The sequence below is a fragment of the Apium graveolens genome, chromosome 7, assembly GCF_009905375.1.
Source record: "Apium graveolens cultivar Ventura chromosome 7, ASM990537v1, whole genome shotgun sequence".
Classification (NCBI taxonomy): Eukaryota; Viridiplantae; Streptophyta; class Magnoliopsida; order Apiales; family Apiaceae; genus Apium; species Apium graveolens.
In genome coordinates this window covers 28,917,637-28,933,520 of record NC_133653.1, presented here as the reverse complement: position 1 = coordinate 28,933,520, position 15,884 = coordinate 28,917,637, and positions in this window count along the sequence as shown.

Here is a 15,884-nt window from a genome sequence, read left to right as displayed (position 1 = left end):
TTACCGAGTGCCCCTATCGACAGTTCTATGATCGCACTGATGCAGGAGTGGTTTAGTGGGAAGGCTAATAAGAAGGGACTAGGTTACACCTATGATCATTTGTCGGGTGGCCATCCAACCAATCAGACATATGCCGGTGGTTCTTCTCAGGCCCGCAGAGCGGTATGGGGACATCAGATGGGTGAGGCTGGTTCTTTGCAGCAGTAGTAGCAGCAGGAGGTAGAGGACAATGTTGATTTGGGTTCGGCGCAGTATAGGTGCTTGATGAGGTGGCTGGATGTGATGTATGACATCCAGAGCAGGTTTGCACATGATCTTACGCAGGCGCTGGGGACAGCTTTTAGAGCCACGGGGGTTGACATTTAGTGGCCAGTTTTTGGTGAGGATTCTGTGTACCCGCCTCCTGACACTCCATCCACGGAGGGTGATGATCATTCTGATTCCGAGTAGGTATGCCTTGATTTCTTACTATTACCTTCACTGTGGATAGTGAAAATTTTAAGTTTGGGGGTGGTAGTTAAGAAATATTTGTGTGTGAGTCCATTTAGATGCATATTCATGATAGTTTAGTTCATATAGTTGCATATTTATCATGTAGTTATTCGTTTTTTTATTTTGTGTATTTGTTGTTATGTTAGTTTGTTGCATATAGTTGCATTTGCATTATATCATGATGCCTTAAGTTTGCTTTTCCGATTAATTTGTGATATTGATTTGAGTGTAATGATGTCGTATAGAGGAATGTTAAGTCCTAACGAATTAATTTTCATGCTAGAAGCAAGATATTTTTCACTAAGTCTTATAGGTTGCTTGAGTGCAAGATCATGATCATGATTTATTTTTGTGTCGAGGTTTAATCACTTGTTTATGTCTAGAATTTAGGATATTATCTTAGTGACGAAATAACATGGATTTTTAAAATTGGAGAAAAGGCATTAGATTTCATTGCTAGTTGTTGTGGCTAGGTGTCAAATGGCTAGTAGCCGGCTCATATTTATATGAGTAGTCTAGGGTTGAGCGAGATGGAGCGAAACACACTCGTTCAGAAATTGTTGAAAAAGGAAAAGACAAAAAAGAGGAAAAAAAAAGAAAAAGAAAAAAAATTGTTTTATGCATAATTGATCACGAGTGGGCTCTTTAATACTTGAGTTATTAAGTTCTTAGGGGACTTTGTGCCTAGTCACCTAAGGCTTTTATAGTCTGGGATCCGCTAACCTAACGCTCGCTACATGGGTATTATTGCATAAGTCTATTGTGGACCTCGCTCATTGCACGATCAAATAAGCATGTTTGTGTTTTGATATGTGTTATCAATAAAAGCATGAATCCTTGTATAAGTCCGATAAAATTGAAGTGTTGTCATTCATTTTGAGTTTATTGTTTATTCTGTTTATAACCTTGGATGCTTGTTTTTTTATTATTGAACCTATTACTCTTGTTAACATACTTTGATTATTTATTCATTTTGTAAAGATTTAATTTTATATACCATGCTTTTATCGGAACCCACGGTGATGATGAGTTCGGTTATGAACTAATCGTTATCGTGGGGTTCTAACGGATTTATTTATGGATTTTAATAGTTAATTTGTTTCGATATCTTAGTGTGTTGTGATTGTATGATATTCTAGTATTGGTTGTGCTTATTCATCTTATGAGCATCGCGAACTTGTAAGATAACTTGTTAATTTCTTTTGAAGCGAAAATGAATATAGAGGTTTAGAACTTGCCATGCTAGCATAGGTTCATGAATTTTTTATGCATGATTCGTAGGTAATTTTAACCATCTTACTTGCCCTATGTAATCACGATAGATAACTTGCGCAGTAAACCTTTATGTTGTCAAATTCTATAGACATATAGGGTCTCAATATAATTGGTGTCTATTCAGCTTCTATATCTTTTGTGGATGTCTGGTAGTAGGGTATTTGTGCAACAAAAGTTGGCGTTTACTAGTTTCGTGTTATCTGATTAGTTGTCATCACCATTGCATGCTAAGGTTAAGAACAATGACTTTGAATGAAGTATTTAATGAAGTTAGAATCCCATGTTTGTCTCATATAGTTAATTCAATCACTTTAATCTCTTAGTTATTTGCGTGTTAGTTTAATCTTAGTTATAAAACATCTCAAATTGTTACTTGTCTTGGAATTGAGCGATAATCATACATTGATGCATAGATGCACATCCTGAAATTAACCTAAACCGGTCTCTGTGGGAATGAACTAGAAAGAATTCTATATTACTTGTGAACGCGTATACTTGCGTGTAATTATAGCGCATGTTTTTGTCCTAACATTAACATCATCTTATGGTGCCTCATCACTTCAAAGGCCTCTCCGGGGTGACTAATATGATCGGCCTTGCTTAGGCTTTTGACTAACTTGTCATCAACATCTACCTCCATGGTCTTCCCAATTAGATGGGCAAATATCTTATTTACCTATCTTTGGTAAGTAGCTCATGCATTCTTAATTTCAAAAGCCATAACAAGATAACAAAACACACCAAAGTCAGTTATGAAAGATACCTTGGGGGTGTCATCCTTGCTCATTTTTAATCTGATTCTAACCGCTGAAGCCATCCATAGAGCTTAACATCTCGTGCCCAGCAGTGGCATCGACCAGGGTATCAATCCTTGGTAGGGGGTAGCAGTCCTTAGGACAAGCATCATTCAAGTCAGTGAAGTCGATACACATCCTCCACTTCCCATTGGCCTTCTTAACCATTACGAGGTTGGCCAACCACTCAGGGAATTGCACTTCCTCAATGAATCCAGATTCTAGGAGCTTCTTGGCCTCCTATTTAATGGCTTTCAGCCTATTAGGGGCATAAGTTCTCTTCTTATGCTTCACAACCTTTCGAGTTGGGTCAACGTTCAGCCTATGAGTTATAAGGTTTGGGTCAATCCCAGGCATATCAGTTGTTGTACAGGAAAACACATCACTGTTCTTTTGTAGGAAAGTGGTCATTTGGCCCTTCAAGGGCTTGTCTAATGAGGCTCCAATATACGTGATCTTTTCCGGGCCCAAGGAGTCTAGGGGAATCGGGACTAAGTCCTCTGTCAGCTTTCTTCTAAGGGCGATTTTCTGATCTCCTTTCCCCTCTCCAACACCGTTCCTAGTTGGGAACTTCAGTACCATGTGGTAGGTTGAAGGCACGACCTTAAACGTATGGATCATTGTTCTACCCATGATGGCATTGTAAGTAGAGGCTGCCTTGACAACCTGAAAGTTCAACATCTATGTGGCCTCCCTAGGCTCTTCCTCGATAGGTAAGGGAGTTGTATTGCTCCTTCAACTTTGCATTCCACGTGGTTAAACCCGTAGATGGGTGCGTCAGATGGAGTTAGTTGAGAATCATTTTAGCCCGTCCTTATGAATGTGTCATGGAAAAAAATATCCACGGAAGCTCCATTATCCACTAGGACCCTCATAACAAGACAATTTCCAATTATCGGAGTGAAAACCAGAGGATCATCCTGAGGAAATTTCAAACCTTCAAGGTCTGGGTCACCAAATTCAAGCGTCATCCCTGACTTAGAACGCTTAGACGGTTCTCCAACTATGCTCATCACCTCTCTTACATAAACTTTTCGAGAGTTCCTTGTAGTCTTAGCTATTGTAGGGGCTCCCGAGATCGTATTGATTACTGGCCCTCGGGGATGCGGGTTGCGATCTCTGTCGTTACCCCTTCGATCATCGTCTTCTCGGTCATTGTCTCTTTTTTGGCCTCCAGCCTCTTCACCCTTTGTAAAACGTCCGAATTTTCCAATTCGGATTAAATACTCAATCTCATCCTTGAGTTGCCTACAATCATCAGTATCATGACCAACATCTTTGTGGTACCTGCAGTGTCGACTCTTGTCTCTTTTCTCGGGGTCTCCCCTTAGTGGCTTCGACCATTTGAACTCTTTTTCCTTCTCAATTTCCATAAGGATTTGGCTCCTTGGAGCATTCAACCTTGTATATTCAGTGAACCTTGGTTGCTGATTCTTCTTAGAAGAGGAGTCTGAGCTTTTGCCAATTCGAGGATACTTGTCCTTGGCACCGTACTCCTGATCCGTCTTCTGCTTCTTGTTTCCAGCGGGTTCATTACTCACTGATGTCTTCTTCATACTTTCCTCCACCTTGATATACTTACGGCCCTATCCCGAAGCTGCATCATGCTTTCAGGAGGGCATTTGGCCAGGGACATCTTAAAGAACTTGTCTCTAGTCTCTTGCTGTAGGGCTATTTATAGCTACCTTACCGTCAAAATTAGGGACCTTCAAAGCCTCCTTGTGAATCGGTTCAGGTAGTCTCTCGAGGACTCCTTTGCTCCTTCGACTATGCACATGAGAGAAGTCGAGCTCTTCTCGTGTACTCTGCCGCTTATAAATTGCTTAATAAAAGATTGGCTCAAGTCCTTGAATAATCCAATAGAGTTTGGGGGCAGATGGTTGTACCACCTTTGATCCATACCCGATAGGGTTTGAGGAAAGACCCGACACTTAATAGCGTCATTCACGGGCTATAGCAACAGGGCGTTAGAGAACGTCCTTGCATGATTAGCAGGATCGCCAGTACCATCGTATGCTTTGATGGTGGACATCTTGAACTTACTTGAGATGTGAGCATTCATTATATCGTCAGTGAATGGTGGGTTTGGATCATCAGGATTTCCTAGGGGCATAAGTTCACTTGGATCAACCCTTGGGGCAGCTTCCCTACTTGGTGCTGGACCATCCAGGTCTATAATTGGGGGAAGATCTCTCTGCCTCGTAGCAAGCGGAGGTCTTGAGGACAGGTGCGTCTCCAAGTCACGCTTCAGCCTTTGGATTTCAGCTTCATGAGCCCTAATCCTCTCTTGGACATCTTGGGGAATCATCCCTTGAGTGCTCATGGGCCGCTGATTGGTACTAGACACGCTCTTTACAAGCACGCCTCCTCCTTGGAGCAACCTCGTCGTTTGATGATTCAGAGTCTCTGTCAGAATAGGGTTTAGAGAATTCTCGATCCTCAAGAATAGGAGCCAAGCTACATATATATTGGGGCGTCTGCCCTTGTGCCTCGCTCCTATTAGAGTATCCACTTCCTCCAACCTCGGGGTATAGAGGAATCCCATAAGGGGGTTAGTGGTCACGATTGTTGAGTACTCATACCCAACGGGTTGAGTGTTCACAGGTGCATGTAGATGCTGAAATTGGGGATTCGTCCCTTGAGAAGCCGGGGGATTCATCCCTTGAGGCTGAGTCTTGGTTGCCCCTACTAGGGTTCCTCCCTAAGTGGAGGCATATGTTGAGTGCGGTGGTACCTCTACCACTGATGCGATTGTTCGTGATGGGGCACGAGTGTCTGTTCCACTATTGTTTCTGCTCCGTATGTTCACCATGGTTGTTGTATGCTTCAAACAGATGACACCAAATGTTATGGAATAAAAACTAGAATGTGTTAGTAATTAATGTTATAGTTTGTGAGCTTGAAGCTTTAATGGTTGCTCTCGCGTTCGGGACTATCGGTCCTTGCAAGATGCTTACGTATCTCTGTGTGGTAGAGAATCAAGTCAAAAACGTAGTTCTAGGTAGAGGGGTAAAGCCTTTTATATAGAGGTTAGTCTAGGGTTAGACTTGTGTTAGGAGATTTTGTGGACAAGTCTTTAACTTAGATATTGACTGGGAGTCCTATAAGTGAAGGAACTCTAGAATCTTCTGTGTAGGACTTTGAGTTAGTTTTGGACGCATGTCTCTGCTCTTCCAGCCGTATTGGGTCTAGTCCGTGAACAGTTTATGTTAGTGGACCTTGACGACCTTTGCTGGTGGGTCTTGACTACATGGGCCATCTTGAGGCTACTACGAGTTTGGACCAGACAGGTCTGTACATGACTTTAGACAATTATCCCAAGTGTAATTAATATGACATTTATTATATTTTTATGATGTATTTTCTATCCATATCAATTAGTAATATGAAACAAACATGACCTATAATGTACCATTAAATAGCTGAGCTAGATGAGCAGGGCGGGCCTGAGTACAAATAATACAATTTATGACACACGAGCAATGTAATAAAAATTAGGAATCAGAAGATATTGGTCGAGATACTGATTTAGAATTAATCGGGGAATCTGAGAATAATCGGAGGAATAATCGGAGGAATTTTATGTTTCAAATTATATTGAATTTTATATCCTTATTTTTGTAGTAATTTATAAATAAATATATTTATCATATTATATAATTTATAAATATTTAAATTTAATTAAAATTCTATATTATATATAATAATTTATTTGTAATATACTGATCAAGAAAAATACACGAGGATTAATCAGATTTTAAAAATCGAACCGGTCACGTCACTTTCAAAGGATTAATCGGGGATTAATCGGGGATTAATCGTTATCGAGGACCTTTAGAGCCATGCACATGAGGTATTTATCATCTACGGGCATATTTTTTTTAAAAAAAATTAGACAATAGCTTTAGGTAAAATAAATTTAGAGAGAATTGCTGAAAAATCGAATTGAGAGTGTATTGCCACAAATAAAGGTGCTATTATTATTTTATTTTTTTGACAAAAAAGTGCTATTATTCAGTTAATTGAAAAAAGTGCATATGGACGTTGGATTTAATATATATTTTTGATAAATAATAAAGCTAGTGGCCTTATTTTAATATCGAGGGAAAAAAATTTAAATTCGCATAAGGCTTTCTGTAATTTGTAATTCAAGGCGGACCCTGTAGATGATTCCGGAAATTTAGAGTTTTATACACCAGATTCTAATTTTTGATTCAAACAGACGTGGGATTTAAGTAAAGTGTCATGAGTCATGACTATAAAATATAGTGATAACCCATTTGCTCATAAGAAGAAAAACGGACACTCAGGCCTGCTGGGGTGACCAGTTATATAAACCTGTTATAATTTATTGATTTGTGTTTGTCCGGGTGATTACGTGCTTTTTTCTAACTTAACCCAGTTTGGTATTCTCGTTTTAAACAGTTACCGCAGTTTTTTACTGAAAAACGGTCACAAAGGTGTTTGGTAAATTATAAAAATTGCAGTATGGTGAAGCGTTTTTGGTATAAAGCAGTTGTTAGTAAAACATGCTTTTGGAAAAAGTTGCTTTTGCAGGAAGTAACTATCAGTTTCAACATCAAACCTTCTCAAAAAACATTATTTTTATATATTATATCTCAAAATATGCATAAATTAAAAAAATTACCAAATATACATCTAATTTTCCAGACACTTTTTCTCACAGCAAAGCAGTTTACAACAACACTCACAAATGGAGCCTTATTTTGATTTTTTCAATTTTTTTATTAATTTTGATTTTAAATATAATTTTTTATACTTCTTTTGGATTTAAAATTCATATTTTAAGATAATTGTATTTAATAATTTTTTATTTTAATTCATTTAAGTAAAAAAAATTCTGACTTGTAAGTAAATTTATCCAAATACTTATATAACTTATAAATATGCATGTACTTTTTCACTTATTCATTTTAAATTATAAATTACTTAATTTAAGATATTTAAAATTTCCTAAACGGGCACTTATTTTTAATCAGTTATGTTCAGACTCTTAAGTATCCTTTACGGACACAAGTTTTAATGTCAGATTCTTCGAATTCTAAAATCAAAGCCCCGCGAGATTGTCAAGGACATAAATGTCAGAGTCCAATTCTTCGAATTTTGAAATAAAATACCGGTACACGTTTTTATAAAAATTCGACACATATATCCGGACACAATAATTATATTTTTAATATATTATCATATTATATATAAACGAATATTTATCATTTATATAAAATAGCATATAATTTTCTGAAAAACAAGGGTAAAATAAAAATTAATATATATATATAAATAATTAACATGTATAAAGTCAAAAATTTAATAATTAAATTATATTGTATTGGAAACAATTATAGTTTAAAAATAAGTTCTCGGCTGTATATGTTGTTTGAGGAGAAATATACATTTTCCAAATGGTTTTGATATCATAATTTAGGTGTTCGAGCAAATCCAAAAGTTTCTTTATAGGTTTCTTATAAATATTATAAAATATTAAATTTTGGTGATTTAAGACATGATTTTAAATTTGAATTCTAACAATTATCCTTATTTTCATTTCTTATTATAATAATAATAATAAATTTAAATGAGATTTGAAAGGAAGAGAGAGAGAGAAAAGAACTAAAAAGAAGAGAGAGAAATCAATTTTTTATTGATAAAAATGAAATAAGAATGACTTGTGTTTTCTTAGATAAGGCATGAAAGAGGTGTTTTAGCCAGGCAGAATTTTTTTTTCAAAGTGAAAAATAAACTTCAAACATCAAAAAATAATTCTTCTTTAATGTCCATAAAAAAGTCAAAATATACGTACAAAATTTGTTAATCAAAATATCATAAGGCACATGCTACTAATACATGATACTATCTAAATTATGACTAAATCACAAGAAAATATCAAGATAAGATAACATGTAGTGAAGGTAAATTAACATAGGCAAATAAGCTTTATATAATTTTATTAATACATATATTCAAATTTTCTTTTGCACATTCTATCAAACAGTTTGGGTGCATCCTCTGTTTTACAAGTTTTGATAAAAATGAAATATGAAATTATGTTCTTATGACGGCGGATGACTACATGTCTATCTTCTCCTAAATTCAATCCCAAAAATTTTAATGAAACTTCTATTAGAGTTTCAAATTTTACTCTATTTTGGATCTTTGATACTGCCATCTCAAATTTAACTTTCATCTTATAATTTCTGTCCAACGGTAAAAAAAATTCTAATAAAACCAATTAAAATTTGCCAAGCTGGAGCTGGCCCGTTCTTCTTACCATCCATTAGTGAAGGAACCAAGATACCGTTGGAGTGAAATTTTATGTCATATTCTTTATATTTGGACTTAAGATCATGTTTAAGGGAGGGAGCTGTTGGACTTATTATTAGTATTAGTATTTATCAACAGGGATAAGGAATTTTATAAAGAGTTCAAGTATCACGGTTTTTAACCATACGAACAATACATTTCATTCTTCAATTACATTTTCCCACTAGTATTTATATTCAAATTGGTTAACATGCAACATAGGAGTATATAAAAATATGTTTGTTAAAAATAAAGTCCCCGCTGGGACCAGGTTTAAAATTGTGTGTTATTGGAATCTAACAGAATTAATACAACTATGCATATAATATTATCAAACACATGAGGGGTTGACTTCACTATTGCAGGGTTACTTGCAAAATATGTTTCGCTATGTAGAGTACATTTTATGGGACCTTGAAAATGGAGCCTAAGTCACTTGCTTGCTTGCTGATTGGTACATCATTTGTGAGATTATAATTATCTAACTATCCTATGTATAGTAATTTTTTTTTTGAAGTTACCATTATACTTCAACAACAAATAGCGATTTATTTCAAACAAACATATATGTGAAATCTATGTCCCGCCCTTAAATTGCAATAAAAAAGATTTCCTATGTGAGGACAATGAGATACAATGAGAGTTTAATCATCTGGTATTATGAATCTAGTACAAGTAGGATACATAATCTAATTATTAGAATTTTTTTTTTTTAAACTTTTAGATTGTAATTCCGTATTAACTCAATAAATTATAAATATAATGTTGTTTACATTGAAGTAAAAGTAAATGTAATCATTTAACCCCGGAAACTTAGAAAAAAATTAAACCCAAATATTTTTGTTTATATATATTATTGTGAAACTCTCTCGCACGATTCACGTAACCGCCATCATCATTTTCAATTTTTAATGCACTACTTACTACAAGATGAAGATAAGGGCACCGACAATTGTTTATTTTACATTTTCTATGGATGCGGATGAAGTTTGGAACAAAAATGGTTATCTTCTCCCTTATAGTTTCATTCGGAAGCAACGTTGACAATAGAACAATGCATCATGTTCATCTAGACCAAGCAATAAATCACAAATAATTAGGTAAGTCTCATGTAAATTATACCATGGGCTCAGGTTTGTTTCGACTCTTTTCAATGTAAGCGATTAGATTTTTTGTTTATTTGAAGTGATTATTAATTTTTGTGTATATGTTATATTGTTATTTTCACTTTTTAGGTATTTTTGACACACACAAAGGGGGTGTTTTTGAGTAACAACTTCTTCATTTTTAAGAATGAGGGGAATGTTCCTCATCGGACCCGGATATAGTGAATATGTTTGGTTTGTTATATATTATTGTTATTTTTTGGAAACATTTTATTAATTTTAATTTTTATATAGATAAAATAAGAAATATTATTAAGGATATTACTTCATTAATACTAGTAACAATTTTATAGATTATAATTAATTTTATTCTTGTACCCTCGTGCCTAAAACTTAAACACTTTTTAAGTTCATGATCATCAAATCATACATGATGAATATCATTCAACAAATATAAAAAATGTATACAATTATCGATATATTTATGTCATATTGCAAGTGCATGAGGTATCTTATTGAAAGAGCCACAATTGTTCCATTAAAGAAACCAAGACACTAAAGAAGCAAGAGTTATTTTAACATTTAATTATGCATGTTGCCTTATCATAACTATCTTACCAACTAACCCATTCTATCCACATATAAAACTTTATAATAAATTCAACCAATCAATACCACCACCCATAACAGAAATACTATTCTATTGCCCCTGTTGTGATAGTTCAACCACATTCTTGAAAGCACATATTAAAGTAAGCCTGTTTTACATACAACCCAGCCAACAAGGCAACAAATGTTATTCTTTTTATTAATTATGGGCCAAAATATTTGTTAAGTTAGTTTATTAGAGATTCATTCACTTTTAATATAAAACATTACGTTGTGTGCGTAATATGCAAAATATATGTCTTTGGTCTTTGGCCCATCTATTTTATTTTTCATTATTTTTGTTTAAGTAGGAAATAAATAGTTTGATTTATATTTAAAGTAAATTCCAGAATTTTAAGTACCAGCTCTTGTGATTCATTAATAATGAAAATAAATCTAATCTCTTTAAAATTTATCAGGACGAGATGATAATGGAGTTGCTTGTAAAAGAGTCATAAAACAGTGCATGATAACTATAGTGTATACGTAGAGCAAGTAAAGTGAGGGGTTATCAAGATAATGACTTGTCACCATTTTAAGGACATATTTGAATTAATGTCATCATTTTTGAGGAATGTTGTATCCTAACTAGATTTAACATGAAAGAACATATTACTGTCCAACTAAATTGTTTGAGAATATAAATTGTACTAGTTTCACTTTCTTGAAGAATATTTGGATGAACTTTTTTCATCACTTAATAACCTAGCATATTCATGAAATTTTTAAAAATTTAAAAAGAACCTAACAAAGCCAAAACAACAAATGATGAAAAGACTTGTGATAGATGCTTGCTGATCTATTTGGTCATCTTATCTGGGACTATTGTAGGCTGCCACTAGTCATTTTCACAATCATGGAAACATCGGATAATGCAATTATATAGTAACAATCAAGCATTACATACACAACTCAAATGTCTACAATGCATGCATCTATATGCTAGTTACACTTAAGATGGGTCTCCCAATATTGTTTTATGCTTAGCGAATAACGTATAATAATCTAAATAATATTTGGATTGAGAGATTGATCGAACTCATGACTTAGACGTTTAGTATAATCCTTGCCATGAGCTCCCGTCAAGCGCTAAAATATTAGTAATGTGTTATAAATATATGTTGTGAGCTGATTAGAGAGCTTAAGTGATAAGAAATTACTTTATCTTAAGTTTGAGTTTCGATTTTCAAGAAATTTATCAGAGTCGATACTTATTAGTGTAAATTACATATAAAGGAGGTATATTATAAAATTGCTCAATTTCTAAAAATCGCAGATAAATTGTTTATTAATTGAATAAAAATATTTGATCAATTTATGAAATGAGCAATAAATAATTTGATGTTTTAAAAAAAGCTTAATAAATTATAAATGGATAATTCAAACATATTAGTTATGATTCCAAAAACATATAACAAGGCATAGGATATAGGCGAGGAAAGGGAGGATAAGAGAACAAAAAAGGGCAAGCACACAAGATACCAAAATACAAGGTAGGCACTAAATGGAATTACATAAAAAGAGATAGGAGCCACCATGTTGATAAATCGGCCGATTTGTGACCACACCTTTCATTTCTCATTACTACAACCGAGTATATACCTCCATCATGAATAAGTTTGTTTATGAACTATACATATATCAAGCTAATACTAGAACTTTTAGTGACGTGATATTATACTTTCTCCACCGCCTTACAGTGTGAATATGTTCTCTCCGCCTGCTTGCCATTTATGTCATCAAAATGTATTCAACTAAATATCGGAACGTGGTGATACAAGAGATGGGGTTTATATCCGGTGGGTCAATATTAATCTGTTGCTTGCTTTCATCGTCTCCATATAATTTGTTTCCACATCATTCGCCTAATAAAACACATTTAGGTTGTTATCTTACGACTTACTCTATCAATTCCCAAAAACACAGTAATACTCACGCAAAAATCTAAAATATTAAAACACACACACACTTAACTTCCATATTTAGGTAATTAAATAACGGAGAAAACAAAGTTGATTGGCATGTTATTTAGTGCATGCCATTAGGGAAAGTACTTCATGACTTAACTTCCATATTTGGTGAGTTTTATGATTGTGTTTTCCCTCTATGTTAGTTATAATCATAGTGTCGGTTTAAAACCAAAAAAAAACAACAGAATAATATACATTTGTCATTTCGGGCGAATTTGGTTTGTTTTTGTAAATTTAGGTAATTAACTAGATTTCTCTTTTTGTCTTCTTGCTTTAGCATTAATGTAATATTTATTTAGTCACTATCATCATCATCATATAATTAAAACTTATGACGGGAAAAAGTAAAGCGGCGTAATTATTTACAACGAAACTCAAAACCGTCGTAAGTTTAGTATTTTATTAATAAAATTATGCACGATACAATTAAACAAAAATGAAAATTATTTGAAATTGCGACGATTTAAACATTTCGTCGTAAGTTAATTATTTTTATCAAAATTTTAAATTGAAATTGAATAAAAAAATATTTTATCTAAATTTACAACGAAATATTTGCGATGAAAAAAATCGGATCGTCAAATTTACGACGAAAATTAAAATTCGTCGTAAGTTATTAAAGAGGGAAATTTAACTTTTTCCCAAAAAAATTTGGCGGAAAAATAAAAATCATTTGAATTTGCGACGATTCGAACATTTGGTCGTAAGCTAAATATTTTTATTAAAATTTAACGTAAAATTAAATAAAAAAATATTTTATCTAAATTTACGACGAGCTTGAAATATAATTTTTAATATTTTAATAAAAAAATATTACCGTTAATTTTAGTTGACGACATCATTTAATATATTTTTTCTATTAATTTTTAACTATTCTCTCCATCTCATTGAACTGTTAATACTAGATGGAATATAATTTAAAATTGGAGAAGAAAAAAACTAGATTCTGAACTAGGTCATTCTGACTTCGCTAAAAATAAAAAGAAAACTCAAATTAGTGTTGGATATTAAAATATTTATTATAAAATGTATTTGGGAATCAATTATTTGAAATGACAGTAGAACATTATTCATTGCATTCTTGATCAGTGTGCTTAACCGTGTGAAGACAAATTTTTTAGAAACGAACGAGGGAGGCACTAATTGCCCAATTTTGATATGCTCATTTTGTCTTGGATTAGAGAACCTCCACGACATTTAATCATGTTTGTCTAAATTAATGTTTCTCATGCCATCATAATACTGAGACTTTTAAGACCATAATAATACTCCCTCTGTCCCAAATAAAAGTCTCTGACTTTTACGCATATTTTAAAGTGTATAAAAGTCAAATATTTGCGGTCTTTTTTGATTTTTTTTAATTAAAATTTAATATGTAGACTTTTATTTAAAAAAAGAAAATTTGAAAAATAATTTATAAAACTATATTTTTTATTCACCTTAAAATACGTGTAAAAAGTTAAAAGGACTTCTATTCTGGGAGAGAGTACAATAAGAATTGGAAGAGAATTGGGATAATTGAATAAATAAAATTCACATGAATAACATAGTGAATTGGAGCAATTGAATAAGTAAAATTCATCATAAGTGTATAAAATAATGAAGTACTGGTATCCGTTCACAAAACTTTTCTGAAATTATGTGACATAATTAATATGTTTTTAATTATATATGCATGTAAGTACAGGTTCAGTTATATCTTATTATTAAGAAAATTACGAATTATACATTTTGGTATCCACAAGGTACCTAGCATTTCTCACGATAATTTGTGACGAAATATATTTTGGTTCGGGTATTCATCAAATTGCACAAACCCTTCGTCCCGTACTCCCCCTACCGTTCCATGTGGTGTAAATTTTTCATGATGCGTTTATGATTTGCATTTTTATCAAACTGTGCGCTGCGATGTATTTTGCGATTTAGGACTTTGTTCTCGTGATTCAAACCGCATCGCACCGTATACTGTTATAAAATAAATAAATATATAATATTATTGTACCTTTTATAATAAATAAATAAATATATATATATAATATTATTGTCTCTTTATAATATAAATAAATATATTAAGCATTTATGTAGTAATGTTGCAGTTTACGGTGGATGATTGGATGCTACTGTTTATTATTTTTTGTCAATGGCTAATATAATTTGAAATTCATCTATTGATATATTAAAATTTATAAACTGCTCGCACTAAAATTTATTCTTAAATAGTTTAATCTGCTTAAACCGCACCGCACTGCATTTTCGTAGTGTGATTTGCGCGGTTTAAGAATTAAACGGTGTAGTTTCGGTTTGAAAATTTGAACAAATCGTACCTGCGATTTGGTTTGCAGTTTTGGTCCAAACTGCACCAAACCGTGCGGCGAACACCCATAATTATGATACCCACAAGTAAATAACGTACGATTATAATCACTTTGCAATTAACACAGAATATGAAGAATTTTAGGCATCAATGGTTAAATTGATCAATGGGGAGGTGGCCTGGAGGACCTGTATCAATTTATTATTTATTAATAATTTTTGAGAAATGCTGTTAATTTCATTAATTTTATTGGATACATGTGTTCTCGTGTGACATACATAATTATTACTTATGTCTAATGTTATTTTTTATCGAGTAATGGTCGGTCTGTTGTTTTTTTTGTCAGGTTGATCGGTTATTTTGACTCCATTTTTTGTGTTCTCTTTAAAAAATAATCAAAATACCTCATTTTAAAGTTATACCATCCAAAATGCCTAAAAACACGAAATAATATTCAAAATATCCGCCGAAAACATATTTACCCATATACGTTTATTGTAAAAGACATGCTTGTACTTTAACAAAACTAAGACAATTTATCAACACTAAGTAAGTTGTATTGTTATCTTAATTTGTAAATTGTACTTGTAACAATTAAATTCTGTAAAAATGCAAAGGAGCAGACTGGAGTTTTTTTCCTAAAACAGTATCAAGCCTAATGATTCTATTTAGAAGAAGATCAAGAAGATCATGCCTCAGAAGAATTTTGAAGAAGGTTGGAGTTGAATAAATCTGTTTGGAGAAAAATATTCTAAACAAGTCACAGATTTAATGTTATAAAGAAGTCATTCGAGAACTCCAGAGAGTACCAACGGATAGGCAATATCTACTCGATGGATGAGCAATATCTACTCTACGGATGAGCAATATCTATTCGACGGATAAACAATATCTACTCGATGGATGAGCAATATTTACTCGACGGATGAGCTATATATCTATTCGACGGATGAGCAATATCCAC